Source organism: Hyla sarda, unplaced genomic scaffold (genome assembly GCF_029499605.1).
Source record: "Hyla sarda isolate aHylSar1 unplaced genomic scaffold, aHylSar1.hap1 scaffold_3164, whole genome shotgun sequence".
NCBI classification, from domain to species: domain Eukaryota; kingdom Metazoa; phylum Chordata; class Amphibia; order Anura; family Hylidae; genus Hyla; species Hyla sarda.
Window position 1 is genome coordinate 1 of NW_026609895.1, and position 22,699 is coordinate 22,699.

The 22,699-nt window shown below is 46.4% G+C and overlaps 10 non-coding genes and 1 pseudogene across 10 annotated transcripts; all 11 read left to right on the forward strand.

Moving 5' to 3' along the window:
* Positions 1-1,104: 1,104 nt before the first annotated feature.
* On the forward strand, positions 1,105-1,296 carry LOC130329381 (U2 spliceosomal RNA). Its single transcript, XR_008872968.1, has one exon. It is a non-coding gene; the product is annotated as a U2 spliceosomal RNA (small nuclear RNA).
* Positions 1,297-3,393: 2,097 nt separating this feature from the next.
* LOC130329384 (U2 spliceosomal RNA) lies at positions 3,394-3,553 on the forward strand (annotated as a pseudogene).
* Positions 3,554-4,244: 691 nt separating this feature from the next.
* Positions 4,245-4,431, forward strand: LOC130329382 (U2 spliceosomal RNA). The gene has a single exon (XR_008872969.1). It is a non-coding gene; the product is annotated as a U2 spliceosomal RNA (small nuclear RNA).
* Positions 4,432-6,523: 2,092 nt separating this feature from the next.
* LOC130329377 (U2 spliceosomal RNA) lies at positions 6,524-6,714 on the forward strand. Its single transcript, XR_008872964.1, has one exon. It is a non-coding gene; the product is annotated as a U2 spliceosomal RNA (small nuclear RNA).
* Positions 6,715-8,804: 2,090 nt separating this feature from the next.
* Positions 8,805-8,995, forward strand: LOC130329385 (U2 spliceosomal RNA). The gene has a single exon (XR_008872970.1). It is a non-coding gene; the product is annotated as a U2 spliceosomal RNA (small nuclear RNA).
* Positions 8,996-11,083: 2,088 nt separating this feature from the next.
* Positions 11,084-11,274, forward strand: LOC130329386 (U2 spliceosomal RNA). The gene has a single exon (XR_008872971.1). It is a non-coding gene; the product is annotated as a U2 spliceosomal RNA (small nuclear RNA).
* A 2,087-nt stretch (positions 11,275-13,361) lies between these two features.
* LOC130329387 (U2 spliceosomal RNA) lies at positions 13,362-13,552 on the forward strand. Its single transcript, XR_008872972.1, has one exon. It is a non-coding gene; the product is annotated as a U2 spliceosomal RNA (small nuclear RNA).
* A 2,088-nt stretch (positions 13,553-15,640) lies between these two features.
* On the forward strand, positions 15,641-15,831 carry LOC130329388 (U2 spliceosomal RNA). The gene has a single exon (XR_008872973.1). It is a non-coding gene; the product is annotated as a U2 spliceosomal RNA (small nuclear RNA).
* Positions 15,832-17,929: 2,098 nt separating this feature from the next.
* Positions 17,930-18,120, forward strand: LOC130329378 (U2 spliceosomal RNA). The gene has a single exon (XR_008872965.1). It is a non-coding gene; the product is annotated as a U2 spliceosomal RNA (small nuclear RNA).
* A 2,091-nt stretch (positions 18,121-20,211) lies between these two features.
* On the forward strand, positions 20,212-20,402 carry LOC130329379 (U2 spliceosomal RNA). Its single transcript, XR_008872966.1, has one exon. It is a non-coding gene; the product is annotated as a U2 spliceosomal RNA (small nuclear RNA).
* Positions 20,403-22,496: 2,094 nt separating this feature from the next.
* On the forward strand, positions 22,497-22,687 carry LOC130329380 (U2 spliceosomal RNA). Its single transcript, XR_008872967.1, has one exon. It is a non-coding gene; the product is annotated as a U2 spliceosomal RNA (small nuclear RNA).
* Positions 22,688-22,699: the final 12 nt, after the last annotated feature.

The window sequence follows — 22,699 nt, forward strand, 5'->3', positions numbered from 1 at the left end:
TAAGCATTGCTGCACTGATGGGGGTATGCATTAGACGAAAAAAAAGAAGAAAAAGAAGAATAATACGCCCAGAAAAGAGGCGAAAAGGAGAAAAACGTAAAAAAACGTGAAAAAAAAGTAAGAGGAAGAGAAGGGAAAAAAAAGGTGGAAATGGGTTTAAAAGTGATTTCGGCGGAGAAATATATATATATATATATATATATATATATATATATATATATATATATATATGCGCACACACACACATAGATATAAACGTATTCTCCGTTGAGATATTGCAGCCGCTGCTGTGTCCAGGCCCAGGAGCCTTAGCACTGTGCTGTGATGTCACTCAATACCACTGACATCACTAGGTGTAAACAACATCTCTCCTTTGCTGTGTATGTGACTATGGAGCTGTTTGGTGATGTCGTCTATTACGGCCTTCATAGAAGCAACAGGAGATTGTTGCATCCATCTTGAACCCTCAGAACTACAGTGCTATGATGTCACTCACTTCCACAGGCCTTGCAGAGTGTAAACAACAACAACCCAGCTTTGTTGTGTATGTAACCAAAGGGATTTGTGATGTCACCTAGAACCTTCACAGCAGCGACAGCTTTATGAGGAGCATCAGCACTGCTCTGCCTGAGCAGAACCATCACCGCCATAGGTTGTCAAATAACCCGGATTTAACCCACACAGGTAAGTCCAATGGGGTGCAGGCATGTCCTCTATGCTTACAGCTTCCCGTGGGTGTTGGTTTGATACCGTTTGGGGACAGCCAAGGAGGCATCTGCAGGCAACAAAGGTAGGTGTGTGCTTGTGTGTGTGTTTCCTATGCAGATCCTAAGCCCAGTGTCACATGCAAGTAGGAGGAGTAAGAAGGGTTCCTGGCAAATCCGGGTTATGGATTGCATTTAAAAAGGCCCCGTGGGAGTGCAATGGGCCCCTGTCTTGCTGCTTAGCAATAATGGTATGGGTTTAGGTTCTGCTGTGTGTACTGGTGGTTGACTGCCCCCCCAGCCCAGAGTGTGCATGGAAAATTGTCTGGCAGCCTCCCTGACAGCAAGCAGTGATAGTGCCCATGAAGGGGACCTTGTTGGGCCCGCCCCTTTCACGGTTATCGCTTCTCGGCCTTTTGGCTAAGATCAAGTGTAGTATCTGTTCTTATCAGTTTAATATCTGATACGTCCCCTATCTGGGGACCATATATTAAATGGATTTTTTGAGAACGGGGGCCGATTTCGAAGCTTGCTTCCGTCGCCCTATGCATTGACCCGATATGGCAGTATCTTCGGGTACAGTGCACCACCCCCTTACAGGGTTAAAAAGAAAGATTCCTACTTTCATTGCTACCTGCTTGCTGGCTAGCCAGCTAGCCAGCCCTGTGGGCCTTGCTGCTGCTGCAGCCAAAAAACAAAAGGTGGTGCTGCTGCTGCTTCTGCTGCTTCTGCTTCTGCTTGTGTCTGGCCCCTGTTGGAGCGTCCAGGCACAGGACTTCTGCTGCTGCTGACTAAATGGCCTCCTTAATTGGATCATTTGAGTAGCCAGCACACCTGTGCAGGTAGGGCATGACATGATAGGCAGCTGCCTTGATAGCGGGTGGGTGCTGAATGTTCCTAATTGACAAAATAAGATTAATGCTTATGAAGAAATATAAAATCTCATCCCTTCCCCAATATCGCGCCACACCCCTACCCCTTAATTCCCTGGTTGAACGTGATGGACATATGTCTTTTTTCGACCGTACTAACTATGTAACTATGTAACATAACATGGGGGGGGGGGGGGGGGGGGGGTCTCCTGGCTGTTCACACAGGTGTGTCATTGCTGTACATTGACCATGCATTGCTTCTGTGGTATTGCAAAGGCAAAGACAAATGCTTCCAGCCATCCATTGCACTAATGGATTGGTCATCAGCTGGCTGTCTATGTCCCGCATCAATATAGACCAAAGTACAGAGGGTTAGGCTATGCTATTGTGCACCTACCTGATGCATCAGAAGGTGCGAGGCCCTTGCTAAATTCTGTGCACAGACTTTGAGATCTATGCTTTAGACTGTATCTAAACCTGCTCCAACATGGACTGACATTCTGGCCTACTTTCAGCCGATGCGACTTGTCTGTCGCTGAACAGTCGCTTTTTATGTATTCAGCACCTATGTATAATGTTGTAAAAATGCTCTAGAAGCTAAAGTCGCAGAAATGTCACACATATTTGGCCTGCAACTTTCTGTGCGACAAATTCAGACAGGAAAAATCAGTATAAATCCTTAGAAAATTATCCCCCAGTGTCTCCATCTGCTGGCGGTATTGAATAAGCATTGCTGCACTGATGGGGTATGCATTAGACGAAAAAAAAGAAGAAAAAGAAGAATAATACGCCCAGAAAAGAGGCGAAAAGGAGAAAAACGTAAAAAAACGTGAAAAAAAAGTAAGAGGAAGAGAAGGGAAAAAAAGGTGGAAATGGGTTTAAAAGTGATTTCGGCGGAGAAATATATATATATATATATATATATATATATATATATATATATATGCGCACACACACACATAGATATAAACGTATTCTCCGTTGAGATATTGCAGCCGCTGCTGTGTCCAGGCCCAGGAGCCTTAGCACTGTGCTGTGATGTCACTCAATACCACTGACATCACTAGGTGTAAACAACATCTCTCCTTTGCTGTGTATGTGACTATGGAGCTGTTTGGTGATGTCGTCTATTACGGCCTTCATAGAAGCAACAGGAGATTGTTGCATCCATCTTGAACCCTCAGAACTACAGTGCTATGATGTCACTCACTTCCACAGGCCTTGCAGAGTGTAAACAACAACAACCCAGCTTTGTTGTGTATGTAACCAAAGGGATTTGTGATGTCACCTAGAACCTTCACAGCAGCGACAGCTTTATGAGGAGCATCAGCACTGCTCTGCCTGAGCAGAACCATCACCGCCATAGGTTGTCAAATAACCCGGATTTAACCCACACAGGTAAGTCCAATGGGGTGCAGGCATGTCCTCTATGCTTACAGCTTCCCGTGGGTGTTGGTTTGATACCGTTTGGGGACAGCCAAGGAGGCATCTGCAGGCAACAAAGGTAGGTGTGTGCTTGTGTGTGTGTTTCCTATGCAGATCCTAAGCCCAGTGTCACATGCAAGTAGGAGGAGTAAGAAGGGTTCCTGGCAAATCCGGGTTATGGATTGCATTTAAAAAGGCCCCGTGGGAGTGCAATGGGCCCCTGTCTTGCTGCTTAGCAATAATGGTATGGGTTTAGGTTCTGCTGTGTGTACTGGTGGTTGACTGCCCCCCAGCCCAGAGTGTGCATGGAAAATTGTCTGGCAGCCTCCCTGACAGCAAGCAGTGATAGTGCCCATGAAGGGGACCTTGTTGGGCCCGCCCCTTTCACGGTTATCGCTTCTCGGCCTTTTGGCTAAGATCAAGTGTAGTATCTGTTCTTATCAGTTTTCATGCTGGTGGGGATGGGTGCTGCATGGAGGATGCAGGTGTACCAGGGCTTTCCGGGGCTGGTTCTGAGGAATCAGCTCGACGGCTGCCCCGATGTGACCTGTTCCCTCCGGGTCTCGCCATGAGGCTGAGAGGGTCTAGAGCCGAGGTACTTTTGTGCCTCGGGGAGTGGTGACCCCGAGGTGCCGAAACTCACTGGGAGAATAGGCTCACTGAGTTGAAGCACGGGCACCATAATCTCTTCACCTTGTGGCACTCACCTCTTGATTCCCGGCCTTCTGGCTAGGATCAGAGAAATTTTTATAGATCCGGCCGGATGTCCGGGCAGTATATCTGCACACATTCACTTATTTATTTATTTTTTGTCTCACTGTGTCACTTTTTGCGTGTTGTGTGTTCACAGGATTTGTCAGGATGCGGTAGCCCTTCTGGGTGTCCCTCCTGGCGGTCTAGGGGAGGTGTGTGGCCATTAGGTTCCGCACCTCCCTGCAAACACCCCGGGTACTCCTGCTTCGCAGGGTACCTACCGTAATCGGCTCTGCGGGCAGATACCTTGGCTAACGCCAAGGGGGATGCCGGGAGCATTTGTGGTCTCCTAGTAGCTTCGGCGAAAAGGGACATCGAACCTGGAACCTCGCAGGTACCTTTTGGTCCGGAGGCGAAGGGTAAGGTTTGTTGGGGGGCCTCTCTCCTATCGGAGAAGGGCTTGCGATAGACCGCATCCTTTGTGCACGTTTTTTTTAGTGTAACACGTTTGCACTTTTTCTTGCACTTTGGGTGAATCGAAAGCACGTTCCTCGGCTTTAGATAAAAAAAAAAAAAAAAAAAAATCTGTTCTTATCAGTTTAATATCTGATACGTCCCCTATCTGGGGACCATATATTAAATGGATTTTTGAGAACGGGGGCCGATTTCGAAGCTTGCTTCCGTCGCCCTATGCATTGACCCGATATGGCAGTATCTTCGGGTACAGTGCACCACCCCCTTACAGGGTTAAAAAGAAAGATTCCTACTTTCATTGCTACCTGCTTGCTGGCTAGCCAGCTAGCCAGCCCTGTGGGCCTTGCTGCTGCTGCAGCCAAAAAACAAAAGGTGGTGCTGCTGCTGCTTCTGCTGCTTCTGCTTCTGCTTGTGTCTGGCCCCTGTTGGAGCGTCCAGGCACAGGACTTCTGCTGCTGCTGACTAAATGGCCTCCTTAATTGGATCATTTGAGTAGCCAGCACACCTGTGCAGGTAGGGCATGACATGATAGGCAGCTGCCTTGATAGCGGGTGGGTGCTGAATGTTCCTAATTGACAAAATAAGATTAATGCTTATGAAGAAATATAAAATCTCATCCCTTCCCCAATATCGCGCCACACCCCTACCCCTTAATTCCCTGGTTGAACGTGATGGACATATGTCTTTTTTCGACCGTACTAACTATGTAACTATGTAACATAACATGGGGGGGGGGGGGGGGGGGTCTCCTGGCTGTTCACACAGGTGTGTCATTGCTGTACATTGACCATGCATTGCTTCTGTGGTATTGCAAAGGCAAAGACAAATGCTTCCAGCCATCCATTGCACTAATGGATTGGTCATCAGCTGGCTGTCTATGTCCCGCATCAATATAGACCAAAGTACAGAGGGTTAGGCTATGCTATTGTGCACCTACCTGATGCATCAGAAGGTGCGAGGCCCTTGCTAAATTCTGTGCACAGACTTTGAGATCTATGCTTTAGACTGTATCTAAACCTGCTCCAACATGGACTGACATTCTGGCCTACTTTCAGCCGATGCGACTTGTCTGTCGCTGAACAGTCGCTTTTTATGTATTCAGCACCTATGTATAATGTTGTAAAAATGCTCTAGAAGCTAAAGTCGCAGAAATGTCACACATATTTGGCCTGCAACTTTCTGTGCGACAAATTCAGACAGGAAAAATCAGTATAAATCCTTAGAAAATTATCCCCCAGTGTCTCCATCTGCTGGCGGTATTGAATAAGCATTGCTGCACTGATGGGGTATGCATTAGACGAAAAAAAAGAAGAAAAAGAAGAATAATACGCCCAGAAAAGAGGCGAAAAGGAGAAAAACGTAAAAAAACGTGAAAAAAAAGTAAGAGGAAGAGAAGGGAAAAAAAGGTGGAAATGGGTTTAAAAGTGATTTCGGCGGAGAAATATATATATATATATATATATATATATATATATATATATATGCGCACACACACACATAGATATAAACGTATTCTCCGTTGAGATATTGCAGCCGCTGCTGTGTCCAGGCCCAGGAGCCTTAGCACTGTGCTGTGATGTCACTCAATACCACTGACATCACTAGGTGTAAACAACATCTCTCCTTTGCTGTGTATGTGACTATGGAGCTGTTTGGTGATGTCGTCTATTACGGCCTTCATAGAAGCAACAGGAGATTGTTGCATCCATCTTGAACCCTCAGAACTACAGTGCTATGATGTCACTCACTTCCACAGGCCTTGCAGAGTGTAAACAACAACAACCCAGCTTTGTTGTGTATGTAACCAAAGGGATTTGTGATGTCACCTAGAACCTTCACAGCAGCGACAGCTTTATGAGGAGCATCAGCACTGCTCTGCCTGAGCAGAACCATCACCGCCATAGGTTGTCAAATAACCCGGATTTAACCCACACAGGTAAGTCCAATGGGGTGCAGGCATGTCCTCTATGCTTACAGCTTCCCGTGGGTGTTGGTTTGATACCGTTTGGGGACAGCCAAGGAGGCATCTGCAGGCAACAAAGGTAGGTGTGTGCTTGTGTGTGTGTTTCCTATGCAGATCCTAAGCCCAGTGTCACATGCAAGTAGGAGGAGTAAGAAGGGTTCCTGGCAAATCCGGGTTATGGATTGCATTTAAAAAGGCCCCGTGGGAGTGCAATGGGCCCCTGTCTTGCTGCTTAGCAATAATGGTATGGGTTTAGGTTCTGCTGTGTGTACTGGTGGTTGACTGCCCCCCAGCCCAGAGTGTGCATGGAAAATTGTCTGGCAGCCTCCCTGACAGCAAGCAGTGATAGTGCCCATGAAGGGGACCTTGTTGGGCCCGCCCCTTTCACGGTTATCGCTTCTCGGCCTTTTGGCTAAGATCAAGTGTAGTATCTGTTCTTATCAGTTTAATATCTGATACGTCCCCTATCTGGGGACCATATATTAAATGGATTTTTGAGAACGGGGGCCGATTTCGAAGCTTGCTTCCGTCGCCCTATGCATTGACCCGATATGGCAGTATCTTCGGGTACAGTGCACCACCCCCTTACAGGGTTAAAAAGAAAGATTCCTACTTTCATTGCTACCTGCTTGCTGGCTAGCCAGCTAGCCAGCCCTGTGGGCCTTGCTGCTGCTGCAGCCAAAAAACAAAAGGTGGTGCTGCTGCTGCTTCTGCTGCTTCTGCTTCTGCTTGTGTCTGGCCCCTGTTGGAGCGTCCAGGCACAGGACTTCTGCTGCTGCTGACTAAATGGCCTCCTTAATTGGATCATTTGAGTAGCCAGCACACCTGTGCAGGTAGGGCATGACATGATAGGCAGCTGCCTTGATAGCGGGTGGGTGCTGAATGTTCCTAATTGACAAAATAAGATTAATGCTTATGAAGAAATATAAAATCTCATCCCTTCCCCAATATCGCGCCACACCCCTACCCCTTAATTCCCTGGTTGAACGTGATGGACATATGTCTTTTTTCGACCGTACTAACTATGTAACTATGTAACATAACATGGGGGGGGGTCTCCTGGCTGTTCACACAGGTGTGTCATTGCTGTACATTGACCATGCATTGCTTCTGTGGTATTGCAAAGGCAAAGACAAATGCTTCCAGCCATCCATTGCACTAATGGATTGGTCATCAGCTGGCTGTCTATGTCCCGCATCAATATAGACCAAAGTACAGAGGGTTAGGCTATGCTATTGTGCACCTACCTGATGCATCAGAAGGTGCGAGGCCCTTGCTAAATTCTGTGCACAGACTTTGAGATCTATGCTTTAGACTGTATCTAAACCTGCTCCAACATGGACTGACATTCTGGCCTACTTTCAGCCGATGCGACTTGTCTGTCGCTGAACAGTCGCTTTTTATGTATTCAGCACCTATGTATAATGTTGTAAAAATGCTCTAGAAGCTAAAGTCGCAGAAATGTCACACATATTTGGCCTGCAACTTTCTGTGCGACAAATTCAGACAGGAAAAATCAGTATAAATCCTTAGAAAATTATCCCCCAGTGTCTCCATCTGCTGGCGGTATTGAATAAGCATTGCTGCACTGATGGGGTATGCATTAGACGAAAAAAAAGAAGAAAAAGAAGAATAATACGCCCAGAAAAGAGGCGAAAAGGAGAAAAACGTAAAAAAACGTGAAAAAAAAGTAAGAGGAAGAGGAGGGAAAAAAAGGTGGAAATGGGTTTAAAAGTGATTTCGGCGGAGAAATATATATATATATATATATATATATATATATATATATATATATATATATGCGCACACACACACATAGATATAAACGTATTCTCCGTTGAGATATTGCAGCCGCTGCTGTGTCCAGGCCCAGGAGCCTTAGCACTGTGCTGTGATGTCACTCAATACCACTGACATCACTAGGTGTAAACAACATCTCTCCTTTGCTGTGTATGTGACTATGGAGCTGTTTGGTGATGTCGTCTATTACGGCCTTCATAGAAGCAACAGGAGATTGTTGCATCCATCTTGAACCCTCAGAACTACAGTGCTATGATGTCACTCACTTCCACAGGCCTTGCAGAGTGTAAACAACAACAACCCAGCTTTGTTGTGTATGTAACCAAAGGGATTTGTGATGTCACCTAGAACCTTCACAGCAGCGACAGCTTTATGAGGAGCATCAGCACTGCTCTGCCTGAGCAGAACCATCACCGCCATAGGTTGTCAAATAACCCGGATTTAACCCACACAGGTAAGTCCAATGGGGTGCAGGCATGTCCTCTATGCTTACAGCTTCCCGTGGGTGTTGGTTTGATACCGTTTGGGGACAGCCAAGGAGGCATCTGCAGGCAACAAAGGTAGGTGTGTGCTTGTGTGTGTGTTTCCTATGCAGATCCTAAGCCCAGTGTCACATGCAAGTAGGAGGAGTAAGAAGGGTTCCTGGCAAATCCGGGTTATGGATTGCATTTAAAAAGGCCCCGTGGGAGTGCAATGGGCCCCTGTCTTGCTGCTTAGCAATAATGGTATGGGTTTAGGTTCTGCTGTGTGTACTGGTGGTTGACTGCCCCCCAGCCCAGAGTGTGCATGGAAAATTGTCTGGCAGCCTCCCTGACAGCAAGCAGTGATAGTGCCCATGAAGGGGACCTTGTTGGGCCCGCCCCTTTCACGGTTATCGCTTCTCGGCCTTTTGGCTAAGATCAAGTGTAGTATCTGTTCTTATCAGTTTAATATCTGATACGTCCCCTATCTGGGGACCATATATTAAATGGATTTTTGAGAACGGGGGCCGATTTCGAAGCTTGCTTCCGTCGCCCTATGCATTGACCCGATATGGCAGTATCTTCGGGTACAGTGCACCACCCCCTTACAGGGTTAAAACGAAAGATTCCTACTTTCATTGCTACCTGCTTGCTGGCTAGCCAGCTAGCCAGCCCTGTGGGCCTTGCTGCTGCTGCAGCCAAAAAACAAAAGGTGGTGCTGCTGCTGCTTCTGCTGCTTCTGCTTCTGCTTGTGTCTGGCCCCTGTTGGAGCGTCCAGGCACAGGACTTCTGCTGCTGCTGACTAAATGGCCTCCTTAATTGGATCATTTGAGTAGCCAGCACACCTGTGCAGGTAGGGCATGACATGATAGGCAGCTGCCTTGATAGCGGGTGGGTGCTGAATGTTCCTAATTGACAAAATAAGATTAATGCTTATGAAGAAATATAAAATCTCATCCCTTCCCCAATATCGCGCCACACCCCTACCCCTTAATTCCCTGGTTGAACGTGATGGACATATGTCTTTTTTCGACCGTACTAACTATGTAACTATGTAACATAACATGGGGGGGGGTCTCCTGGCTGTTCACACAGGTGTGTCATTGCTGTACATTGACCATGCATTGCTTCTGTGGTATTGCAAAGGCAAAGACAAATGCTTCCAGCCATCCATTGCACTAATGGATTGGTCATCAGCTGGCTGTCTATGTCCCGCATCAATATAGACCAAAGTACAGAGGGTTAGGCTATGCTATTGTGCACCTACCTGATGCATCAGAAGGTGCGAGGCCCTTGCTAAATTCTGTGCACAGACTTTGAGATCTATGCTTTAGACTGTATCTAAACCTGCTCCAACATGGACTGACATTCTGGCCTACTTTCAGCCGATGCGACTTGTCTGTCGCTGAACAGTCGCTTTTTATGTATTCAGCACCTATGTATAATGTTGTAAAAATGCTCTAGAAGCTAAAGTCGCAGAAATGTCACACATATTTGGCCTGCAACTTTCTGTGCGACAAATTCAGACAGGAAAAATCAGTATAAATCCTTAGAAAATTATCCCCCAGTGTCTCCATCTGCTGGCGGTATTGAATAAGCATTGCTGCACTGATGGGGTATGCATTAGACGAAAAAAAAGAAGAAAAAGAAGAATAATACGCCCAGAAAAGAGGCGAAAAGGAGAAAAACGTAAAAAAACGTGAAAAAAAAGTAAGAGGAAGAGGAGGGAAAAAAAGGTGGAAATGGGTTTAAAAGTGATTTCGGCGGAGAAATATATATATATATATATATATATATATATATATATATATATATATATGCGCACACACACACATAGATATAAACGTATTCTCCGTTGAGATATTGCAGCCGCTGCTGTGTCCAGGCCCAGGAGCCTTAGCACTGTGCTGTGATGTCACTCAATACCACTGACATCACTAGGTGTAAACAACATCTCTCCTTTGCTGTGTATGTGACTATGGAGCTGTTTGGTGATGTCGTCTATTACGGCCTTCATAGAAGCAACAGGAGATTGTTGCATCCATCTTGAACCCTCAGAACTACAGTGCTATGATGTCACTCACTTCCACAGGCCTTGCAGAGTGTAAACAACAACAACCCAGCTTTGTTGTGTATGTAACCAAAGGGATTTGTGATGTCACCTAGAACCTTCACAGCAGCGACAGCTTTATGAGGAGCATCAGCACTGCTCTGCCTGAGCAGAACCATCACCGCCATAGGTTGTCAAATAACCCGGATTTAACCCACACAGGTAAGTCCAATGGGGTGCAGGCATGTCCTCTATGCTTACAGCTTCCCGTGGGTGTTGGTTTGATACCGTTTGGGGACAGCCAAGGAGGCATCTGCAGGCAACAAAGGTAGGTGTGTGCTTGTGTGTGTGTTTCCTATGCAGATCCTAAGCCCAGTGTCACATGCAAGTAGGAGGAGTAAGAAGGGTTCCTGGCAAATCCGGGTTATGGATTGCATTTAAAAAGGCCCCGTGGGAGTGCAATGGGCCCCTGTCTTGCTGCTTAGCAATAATGGTATGGGTTTAGGTTCTGCTGTGTGTACTGGTGGTTGACTGCCCCCCAGCCCAGAGTGTGCATGGAAAATTGTCTGGCAGCCTCCCTGACAGCAAGCAGTGATAGTGCCCATGAAGGGGACCTTGTTGGGCCCGCCCCTTTCACGGTTATCGCTTCTCGGCCTTTTGGCTAAGATCAAGTGTAGTATCTGTTCTTATCAGTTTAATATCTGATACGTCCCCTATCTGGGGACCATATATTAAATGGATTTTTGAGAACGGGGGCCGATTTCGAAGCTTGCTTCCGTCGCCCTATGCATTGACCCGATATGGCAGTATCTTCGGGTACAGTGCACCACCCCCTTACAGGGTTAAAAAGAAAGATTCCTACTTTCATTGCTACCTGCTTGCTGGCTAGCCAGCTAGCCAGCCCTGTGGGCCTTGCTGCTGCTGCAGCCAAAAAACAAAAGGTGGTGCTGCTGCTGCTTCTGCTGCTTCTGCTTCTGCTTGTGTCTGGCCCCTGTTGGAGCGTCCAGGCACAGGACTTCTGCTGCTGCTGACTAAATGGCCTCCTTAATTGGATCATTTGAGTAGCCAGCACACCTGTGCAGGTAGGGCATGACATGATAGGCAGCTGCCTTGATAGCGGGTGGGTGCTGAATGTTCCTAATTGACAAAATAAGATTAATGCTTATGAAGAAATATAAAATCTCATCCCTTCCCCAATATCGCGCCACACCCCTACCCCTTAATTCCCTGGTTGAACGTGATGGACATATGTCTTTTTTCGACCGTACTAACTATGTAACTATGTAACATAACATGGGGGGGGGGGGTCTCCTGGCTGTTCACACAGGTGTGTCATTGCTGTACATTGACCATGCATTGCTTCTGTGGTATTGCAAAGGCAAAGACAAATGCTTCCAGCCATCCATTGCACTAATGGATTGGTCATCAGCTGGCTGTCTATGTCCCGCATCAATATAGACCAAAGTACAGAGGGTTAGGCTATGCTATTGTGCACCTACCTGATGCATCAGAAGGTGCGAGGCCCTTGCTAAATTCTGTGCACAGACTTTGAGATCTATGCTTTAGACTGTATCTAAACCTGCTCCAACATGGACTGACATTCTGGCCTACTTTCAGCCGATGCGACTTGTCTGTCGCTGAACAGTCGCTTTTTATGTATTCAGCACCTATGTATAATGTTGTAAAAATGCTCTAGAAGCTAAAGTCGCAGAAATGTCACACATATTTGGCCTGCAACTTTCTGTGCGACAAATTCAGACAGGAAAAATCAGTATAAATCCTTAGAAAATTATCCCCCAGTGTCTCCATCTGCTGGCGGTATTGAATAAGCATTGCTGCACTGATGGGGTATGCATTAGACGAAAAAAAAGAAGAAAAAGAAGAATAATACGCCCAGAAAAGAGGCGAAAAGGAGAAAAACGTAAAAAAACGTGAAAAAAAAGTAAGAGGAAGAGAAGGGAAAAAAAGGTGGAAATGGGTTTAAAAGTGATTTCGGCGGAGAAATATATATATATATATATATATATATATATATATATATATATGCGCACACACACACATAGATATAAACGTATTCTCCGTTGAGATATTGCAGCCGCTGCTGTGTCCAGGCCCAGGAGCCTTAGCACTGTGCTGTGATGTCACTCAATACCACTGACATCACTAGGTGTAAACAACATCTCTCCTTTGCTGTGTATGTGACTATGGAGCTGTTTGGTGATGTCGTCTATTACGGCCTTCATAGAAGCAACAGGAGATTGTTGCATCCATCTTGAACCCTCAGAACTACAGTGCTATGATGTCACTCACTTCCACAGGCCTTGCAGAGTGTAAACAACAACAACCCAGCTTTGTTGTGTATGTAACCAAAGGGATTTGTGATGTCACCTAGAACCTTCACAGCAGCGACAGCTTTATGAGGAGCATCAGCACTGCTCTGCCTGAGCAGAACCATCACCGCCATAGGTTGTCAAATAACCCGGATTTAACCCACACAGGTAAGTCCAATGGGGTGCAGGCATGTCCTCTATGCTTACAGCTTCCCGTGGGTGTTGGTTTGATACCGTTTGGGGACAGCCAAGGAGGCATCTGCAGGCAACAAAGGTAGGTGTGTGCTTGTGTGTGTGTGTTTCCTATGCAGATCCTAAGCCCAGTGTCACATGCAAGTAGGAGGAGTAAGAAGGGTTCCTGGCAAATCCGGGTTATGGATTGCATTTAAAAAGGCCCCGTGGGAGTGCAATGGGCCCCTGTCTTGCTGCTTAGCAATAATGGTATGGGTTTAGGTTCTGCTGTGTGTACTGGTGGTTGACTGCCCCCCAGCCCAGAGTGTGCATGGAAAATTGTCTGGCAGCCTCCCTGACAGCAAGCAGTGATAGTGCCCATGAAGGGGACCTTGTTGGGCCCGCCCCTTTCACGGTTATCGCTTCTCGGCCTTTTGGCTAAGATCAAGTGTAGTATCTGTTCTTATCAGTTTAATATCTGATACGTCCCCTATCTGGGGACCATATATTAAATGGATTTTTGAGAACGGGGGCCGATTTCGAAGCTTGCTTCCGTCGCCCTATGCATTGACCCGATATGGCAGTATCTTCGGGTACAGTGCACCACCCCCTTACAGGGTTAAAAAGAAAGATTCCTACTTTCATTGCTACCTGCTTGCTGGCTAGCCAGCTAGCCAGCCCTGTGGGCCTTGCTGCTGCTGCAGCCAAAAAACAAAAGGTGGTGCTGCTGCTGCTTCTGCTGCTTCTGCTTCTGCTTGTGTCTGGCCCCTGTTGGAGCGTCCAGGCACAGGACTTCTGCTGCTGCTGACTAAATGGCCTCCTTAATTGGATCATTTGAGTAGCCAGCACACCTGTGCAGGTAGGGCATGACATGATAGGCAGCTGCCTTGATAGCGGGTGGGTGCTGAATGTTCCTAATTGACAAAATAAGATTAATGCTTATGAAGAAATATAAAATCTCATCCCTTCCCCAATATCGCGCCACACCCCTACCCCTTAATTCCCTGGTTGAACGTGATGGACATATGTCTTTTTTCGACCGTACTAACTATGTAACTATGTAACATAACATGGGGGGGGGGGTCTCCTGGCTGTTCACACAGGTGTGTCATTGCTGTACATTGACCATGCATTGCTTCTGTGGTATTGCAAAGGCAAAGACAAATGCTTCCAGCCATCCATTGCACTAATGGATTGGTCATCAGCTGGCTGTCTATGTCCCGCATCAATATAGACCAAAGTACAGAGGGTTAGGCTATGCTATTGTGCACCTACCTGATGCATCAGAAGGTGCGAGGCCCTTGCTAAATTCTGTGCACAGACTTTGAGATCTATGCTTTAGACTGTATCTAAACCTGCTCCAACATGGACTGACATTCTGGCCTACTTTCAGCCGATGCGACTTGTCTGTCGCTGAACAGTCGCTTTTTATGTATTCAGCACCTATGTATAATGTTGTAAAAATGCTCTAGAAGCTAAAGTCGCAGAAATGTCACACATATTTGGCCTGCAACTTTCTGTGCGACAAATTCAGACAGGAAAAATCAGTATAAATCCTTAGAAAATTATCCCCCAGTGTCTCCATCTGCTGGCGGTATTGAATAAGCATTGCTGCACTGATGGGGTATGCATTAGACGAAAAAAAAGAAGAAAAAGAAGAATAATACGCCCAGAAAAGAGGCGAAAAGGAGAAAAACGTAAAAAAACGTGAAAAAAAAGTAAGAGGAAGAGAAGGGAAAAAAAGGTGGAAATGGGTTTAAAAGTGATTTCGGCGGAGAAATATATATATATATATATATATATATATATATATATATATATATATGCGCACACACACACATAGATATAAACGTATTCTCCGTTGAGATATTGCAGCCGCTGCTGTGTCCAGGCCCAGGAGCCTTAGCACTGTGCTGTGATGTCACTCAATACCACTGACATCACTAGGTGTAAACAACATCTCTCCTTTGCTGTGTATGTGACTATGGAGCTGTTTGGTGATGTCGTCTATTACGGCCTTCATAGAAGCAACAGGAGATTGTTGCATCCATCTTGAACCCTCAGAACTACAGTGCTATGATGTCACTCACTTCCACAGGCCTTGCAGAGTGTAAACAACAACAACCCAGCTTTGTTGTGTATGTAACCAAAGGGATTTGTGATGTCACCTAGAACCTTCACAGCAGCGACAGCTTTATGAGGAGCATCAGCACTGCTCTGCCTGAGCAGAACCATCACCGCCATAGGTTGTCAAATAACCCGGATTTAACCCACACAGGTAAGTCCAATGGGGTGCAGGCATGTCCTCTATGCTTACAGCTTCCCGTGGGTGTTGGTTTGATACCGTTTGGGGACAGCCAAGGAGGCATCTGCAGGCAACAAAGGTAGGTGTGTGCTTGTGTGTGTGTTTCCTATGCAGATCCTAAGCCCAGTGTCACATGCAAGTAGGAGGAGTAAGAAGGGTTCCTGGCAAATCCGGGTTATGGATTGCATTTAAAAAGGCCCCGTGGGAGTGCAATGGGCCCCTGTCTTGCTGCTTAGCAATAATGGTATGGGTTTAGGTTCTGCTGTGTGTACTGGTGGTTGACTGCCCCCCAGCCCAGAGTGTGCATGGAAAATTGTCTGGCAGCCTCCCTGACAGCAAGCAGTGATAGTGCCCATGAAGGGGACCTTGTTGGGCCCGCCCCTTTCACGGTTATCGCTTCTCGGCCTTTTGGCTAAGATCAAGTGTAGTATCTGTTCTTATCAGTTTAATATCTGATACGTCCCCTATCTGGGGACCATATATTAAATGGATTTTTGAGAACGGGGGCCGATTTCGAAGCTTGCTTCCGTCGCCCTATGCATTGACCCGATATGGCAGTATCTTCGGGTACAGTGCACCACCCCCTTACAGGGTTAAAAAGAAAGATTCCTACTTTCATTGCTACCTGCTTGCTGGCTAGCCAGCTAGCCAGCCCTGTGGGCCTTGCTGCTGCTGCAGCCAAAAAACAAAAGGTGGTGCTGCTGCTGCTTCTGCTGCTTCTGCTTCTGCTTGTGTCTGGCCCCTGTTGGAGCGTCCAGGCACAGGACTTCTGCTGCTGCTGACTAAATGGCCTCCTTAATTGGATCATTTGAGTAGCCAGCACACCTGTGCAGGTAGGGCATGACATGATAGGCAGCTGCCTTGATAGCGGGTGGGTGCTGAATGTTCCTAATTGACAAAATAAGATTAATGCTTATGAAGAAATATAAAATCTCATCCCTTCCCCAATATCGCGCCACACCCCTACCCCTTAATTCCCTGGTTGAACGTGATGGACATATGTCTTTTTTCGACCGTACTAACTATGTAACTATGTAACATAACATGGGGGGGGGGGGGTCTCCTGGCTGTTCACACAGGTGTGTCATTGCTGTACATTGACCATGCATTGCTTCTGTGGTATTGCAAAGGCAAAGACAAATGCTTCCAGCCATCCATTGCACTAATGGATTGGTCATCAGCTGGCTGTCTATGTCCCGCATCAATATAGACCAAAGTACAGAGGGTTAGGCTATGCTATTGTGCACCTACCTGATGCATCAGAAGGTGCGAGGCCCTTGCTAAATTCTGTGCACAGACTTTGAGATCTATGCTTTAGACTGTATCTAAACCTGCTCCAACATGGACTGACATTCTGGCCTACTTTCAGCCGATGCGACTTGTCTGTCGCTGAACAGTCGCTTTTTATGTATTCAGCACCTATGTATAATGTTGTAAAAATGCTCTAGAAGCTAAAGTCGCAGAAATGTCACACATATTTGGCCTGCAACTTTCTGTGCGACAAATTCAGACAGGAAAAATCAGTATAAATCCTTAGAAAATTATCCCCCAGTGTCTCCATCTGCTGGCGGTATTGAATAAGCATTGCTGCACTGATGGGGTATGCATTAGACGAAAAAAAAGAAGAAAAAGAAGAATAATACGCCCAGAAAAGAGGCGAAAAGGAGAAAAACGTAAAAAAACGTGAAAAAAAAGTAAGAGGAAGAGAAGGGAAAAAAAGGTGGAAATGGGTTTAAAAGTGATTTCGGCGGAGAAATATATATATATATATATATATATATATATATATATATATATATATGCGCACACACACACATAGATATAAACGTATTCTCCGTTGAGATAATGCAGCCGCTGCTGTGTCCAGGCCAGGAGCCTTAGCACTGTGCTGTGATGTCACTCAATACCACTGACATCACTAGGTGTAAACAACATCTCTCCTTTGCTGTGTATGTGACTATGGAGCTGTTTGGTGATGTCGTCTATTACGGCCTTCATAGAAGCAACAGGAGATTGTTGCATCCATCTTGAACCCTCAGAACTACAGTGCTATGATGTCACTCACTTCCACAGGCCTTGCAGAGTGTAAACAACAACAACCCAGCTTTGTTGTGTATGTAACCAAAGGGATTTGTGATGTCACCTAGAACCTTCACAGCAGCGACAGCTTTATGAGGAGCATCAGCACTGCTCTGCCTGAGCAGAACCATCACCGCCATAGGTTGTCAAATAACCCGGATTTAACCCACACAGGTAAGTCCAATGGGGTGCAGGCATGTCCTCTATGCTTACAGCTTCCCGTGGGTGTTGGTTTGATACCGTTTGGGGACAGCCAAGGAGGCATCTGCAGGCAACAAAGGTAGGTGTGTGCTTGTGTGTGTGTGTTTCCTATGCAGATCCTAAGCCCAGTGTCACATGCAAGTAGGAGGAGTAAGAAGGGTTCCTGGCAAATCCGGGTTATGGATTGCATTTAAAAAGGCCCCGTGGGAGTGCAATGGGCCCCTGTCTTGCTGCTTAGCAATAATGGTTAATGGTATGGGTTTAGGTTCTGCTGTGTGTACTGGTGGTTGACTGCCCCCCAGCCCAGAGTGTGCATGGAAAATTGTCTGGCAGCCTCCCTGACAGCAAGCAGTGATAGTGCCCATGAAGGGGACCTTGTTGGGCCCGCCCCTTTCACGGTTATCGCTTCTCGGCCTTTTGGCTAAGATCAAGTGTAGTATCTGTTCTTATCAGTTTAATATCTGATACGTCCCCTATCTGGGGACCATATATTAAATGGATTTTTGAGAACGGGGGCCGATTTCGAAGCTTGCTTCCGTCGCCCTATGCATTGACCCGATATGGCAGTATCTTCGGGTACAGTGCACCACCCCCTTACAGGGTTAAAAAGAAAGATTCCTACTTTCATTGCTACCTGCTTGCTGGCTAGCCAGCTAGCCAGCCCTGTGGGCCTTGCTGCTGCTGCAGCCAAAAAACAAAAGGTGGTGCTGCTGCTGCTTCTGCTGCTTCTGCTTCTGCTTGTGTCTGGCCCCTGTTGGAGCGTCCAGGCACAGGACTTCTGCTGCTGCTGACTAAATGGCCTCCTTAATTGGATCATTTGAGTAGCCAGCACACCTGTGCAGGTAGGGCATGACATGATAGGCAGCTGCCTTGATAGCGGGTGGGTGCTGAATGTTCCTAATTGACAAAATAAGATTAATGCTTATGAAGAAATATAAAATCTCATCCCTTCCCCAATATCGCGCCACACCCCTACCCCTTAATTCCCTGGTTGAACGTGATGGACATATGTCTTTTTTCGACCGTACTAACTATGTAACTATGTAACATAACATGGGGGGGGGGGGGGTCTCCTGGCTGTTCACACAGGTGTGTCATTGCTGTACATTGACCATGCATTGCTTCTGTGGTATTGCAAAGGCAAAGACAAATGCTTCCAGCCATCCATTGCACTAATGGATTGGTCATCAGCTGGCTGTCTATGTCCCGCATCAATATAGACCAAAGTACAGAGGGTTAGGCTATGCTATTGTGCACCTACCTGATGCATCAGAAGGTGCGAGGCCCTTGCTAAATTCTGTGCACAGACTTTGAGATCTATGCTTTAGACTGTATCTAAACCTGCTCCAACATGGACTGACATTCTGGCCTACTTTCAGCCGATGCGACTTGTCTGTCGCTGAACAGTCGCTTTTTATGTATTCAGCACCTATGTATAATGTTGTAAAAATGCTCTAGAAGCTAAAGTCGCAGAAATGTCACACATATTTGGCCTGCAACTTTCTGTGCGACAAATTCAGACAGGAAAAATCAGTATAAATCCTTAGAAAATTATCCCCCAGTGTCTCCATCTGCTGGCGGTATTGAATAAGCATTGCTGCACTGATGGGGTATGCATTAGACGAAAAAAAAGAAGAAAAAGAAGAATAATACGCCCAGAAAAGAGGCGAAAAGGAGAAAAACGTAAAAAAACGTGAAAAAAAAGTAAGAGGAAGAGAAGGGAAAAAAAGGTGGAAATGGGTTTAAAAGTGATTTCGGCGGAGAAATATATATATATATATATATATATATATATATATATATATATATATGCGCACACACACACATAGATATAAACGTATTCTCCGTTGAGATATTGCAGCCGCTGCTGTGTCCAGGCCCAGGAGCCTTAGCACTGTGCTGTGATGTCACTCAATACCACTGACATCACTAGGTGTAAACAACATCTCTCCTTTGCTGTGTATGTGACTATGGAGCTGTTTGGTGATGTCGTCTATTACGGCCTTCATAGAAGCAACAGGAGATTGTTGCATCCATCTTGAACCCTCAGAACTACAGTGCTATGATGTCACTCACTTCCACAGGCCTTGCAGAGTGTAAACAACAACAACCCAGCTTTGTTGTGTATGTAACCAAAGGGATTTGTGATGTCACCTAGAACCTTCACAGCAGCGACAGCTTTATGAGGAGCATCAGCACTGCTCTGCCTGAGCAGAACCATCACCGCCATAGGTTGTCAAATAACCCGGATTTAACCCACACAGGTAAGTCCAATGGGGTGCAGGCATGTCCTCTATGCTTACAGCTTCCCGTGGGTGTTGGTTTGATACCGTTTGGGGACAGCCAAGGAGGCATCTGCAGGCAACAAAGGTAGGTGTGTGCTTGTGTGTGTGTTTCCTATGCAGATCCTAAGCCCAGTGTCACATGCAAGTAGGAGGAGTAAGAAGGGTTCCTGGCAAATCCGGGTTATGGATTGCATTTAAAAAGGCCCCGTGGGAGTGCAATGGGCCCCTGTCTTGCTGCTTAGCAATAATGGTATGGGTTTAGGTTCTGCTGTGTGTACTGGTGGTTGACTGCCCCCCAGCCCAGAGTGTGCATGGAAAATTGTCTGGCAGCCTCCCTGACAGCAAGCAGTGATAGTGCCCATGAAGGGGACCTTGTTGGGCCCGCCCCTTTCACGGTTATCGCTTCTCGGCCTTTTGGCTAAGATCAAGTGTAGTATCTGTTCTTATCAGTTTAATATCTGATACGTCCCCTATCTGGGGACCATATATTAAATGGATTTTTGAGAACGGGGGCCGATTTCGAAGCTTGCTTCCGTCGCCCTATGCATTGACCCGATATGGCAGTATCTTCGGGTACAGTGCACCACCCCCTTACAGGGTTAAAAAGAAAGATTCCTACTTTCATTGCTACCTGCTTGCTGGCTAGCCAGCTAGCCAGCCCTGTGGGCCTTGCTGCTGCTGCAGCCAAAAAACAAAAGGTGGTGCTGCTGCTGCTTCTGCTGCTTCTGCTTCTGCTTGTGTCTGGCCCCTGTTGGAGCGTCCAGGCACAGGACTTCTGCTGCTGCTGACTAAATGGCCTCCTTAATTGGATCATTTGAGTAGCCAGCACACCTGTGCAGGTAGGGCATGACATGATAGGCAGCTGCCTTGATAGCGGGTGGGTGCTGAATGTTCCTAATTGACAAAATAAGATTAATGCTTATGAAGAAATATAAAATCTCATCCCTTCCCCAATATCGCGCCACACCCCTACCCCTTAATTCCCTGGTTGAACGTGATGGACATATGTCTTTTTTCGACCGTACTAACTATGTAACTATGTAACATAACATGGGGGGGGGGGGGGGGTCTCCTGGCTGTTCACACAGGTGTGTCATTGCTGTACATTGACCATGCATTGCTTCTGTGGTATTGCAAAGGCAAAGACAAATGCTTCCAGCCATCCATTGCACTAATGGATTGGTCATCAGCTGGCTGTCTATGTCCCGCATCAATATAGACCAAAGTACAGAGGGTTAGGCTATGCTATTGTGCACCTACCTGATGCATCAGAAGGTGCGAGGCCCTTGCTAAATTCTGTGCACAGACTTTGAGATCTATGCTTTAGACTGTATCTAAACCTGCTCCAACATGGACTGACATTCTGGCCTACTTTCAGCCGATGCGACTTGTCTGTCGCTGAACAGTCGCTTTTTATGTATTCAGCACCTATGTATAATGTTGTAAAAATGCTCTAGAAGCTAAAGTCGCAGAAATGTCACACATATTTGGCCTGCAACTTTCTGTGCGACAAATTCAGACAGGAAAAATCAGTATAAATCCTTAGAAAATTATCCCCCAGTGTCTCCATCTGCTGGCGGTATTGAATAAGCATTGCTGCACTGATGGGGTATGCATTAGACGAAAAAAAAGAAGAAAAAGAAGAATAATACGCCCAGAAAAGAGGCGAAAAGGAGAAAAACGTAAAAAAACGTGAAAAAAAAGTAAGAGGAAGAGAAGGGAAAAAAAGGTGGAAATGGGTTTAAAAGTGATTTCGGCGGAGAAGATATATATATATATATATATATATATATATATATATATATATATATGCGCACACACACACATAGATATAAACGTATTCTCCGTTGAGATATTGCAGCCGCTGCTGTGTCCAGGCCCAGGAGCCTTAGCACTGTGCTGTGATGTCACTCAATACCACTGACATCACTAGGTGTAAACAACATCTCTCCTTTGCTGTGTATGTGACTATGGAGCTGTTTGGTGATGTCGTCTATTACGGCCTTCATAGAAGCAACAGGAGATTGTTGCATCCATCTTGAACCCTCAGAACTACAGTGCTATGATGTCACTCACTTCCACAGGCCTTGCAGAGTGTAAACAACAACAACCCAGCTTTGTTGTGTATGTAACCAAAGGGATTTGTGATGTCACCTAGAACCTTCACAGCAGCGACAGCTTTATGAGGAGCATCAGCACTGCTCTGCCTGAGCAGAACCATCACCGCCATAGGTTGTCAAATAACCCGGATTTAACCCACACAGGTAAGTCCAATGGGGTGCAGGCATGTCCTCTATGCTTACAGCTTCCCGTGGGTGTTGGTTTGATACCGTTTGGGGACAGCCAAGGAGGCATCTGCAGGCAACAAAGGTAGGTGTGTGCTTGTGTGTGTGTTTCCTATGCAGATCCTAAGCCCAGTGTCACATGCAAGTAGGAGGAGTAAGAAGGGTTCCTGGCAAATCCGGGTTATGGATTGCATTTAAAAAGGCCCCGTGGGAGTGCAATGGGCCCCTGTCTTGCTGCTTAGCAATAATGGTATGGGTTTAGGTTCTGCTGTGTGTACTGGTGGTTGACTGCCCCCCAGCCCAGAGTGTGCATGGAAAATTGTCTGGCAGCCTCCCTGACAGCAAGCAGTGATAGTGCCCATGAAGGGGACCTTGTTGGGCCCGCCCCTTTCACGGTTATCGCTTCTCGGCCTTTTGGCTAAGATCAAGTGTAGTATCTGTTCTTATCAGTTTAATATCTGATACGTCCCCTATCTGGGGACCATATATTAAATGGATTTTTGAGAACGGGGGCCGATTTCGAAGCTTGCTTCCGTCGCCCTATGCATTGACCCGATATGGCAGTATCTTCGGGTACAGTGCACCACCCCCTTACAGGGTT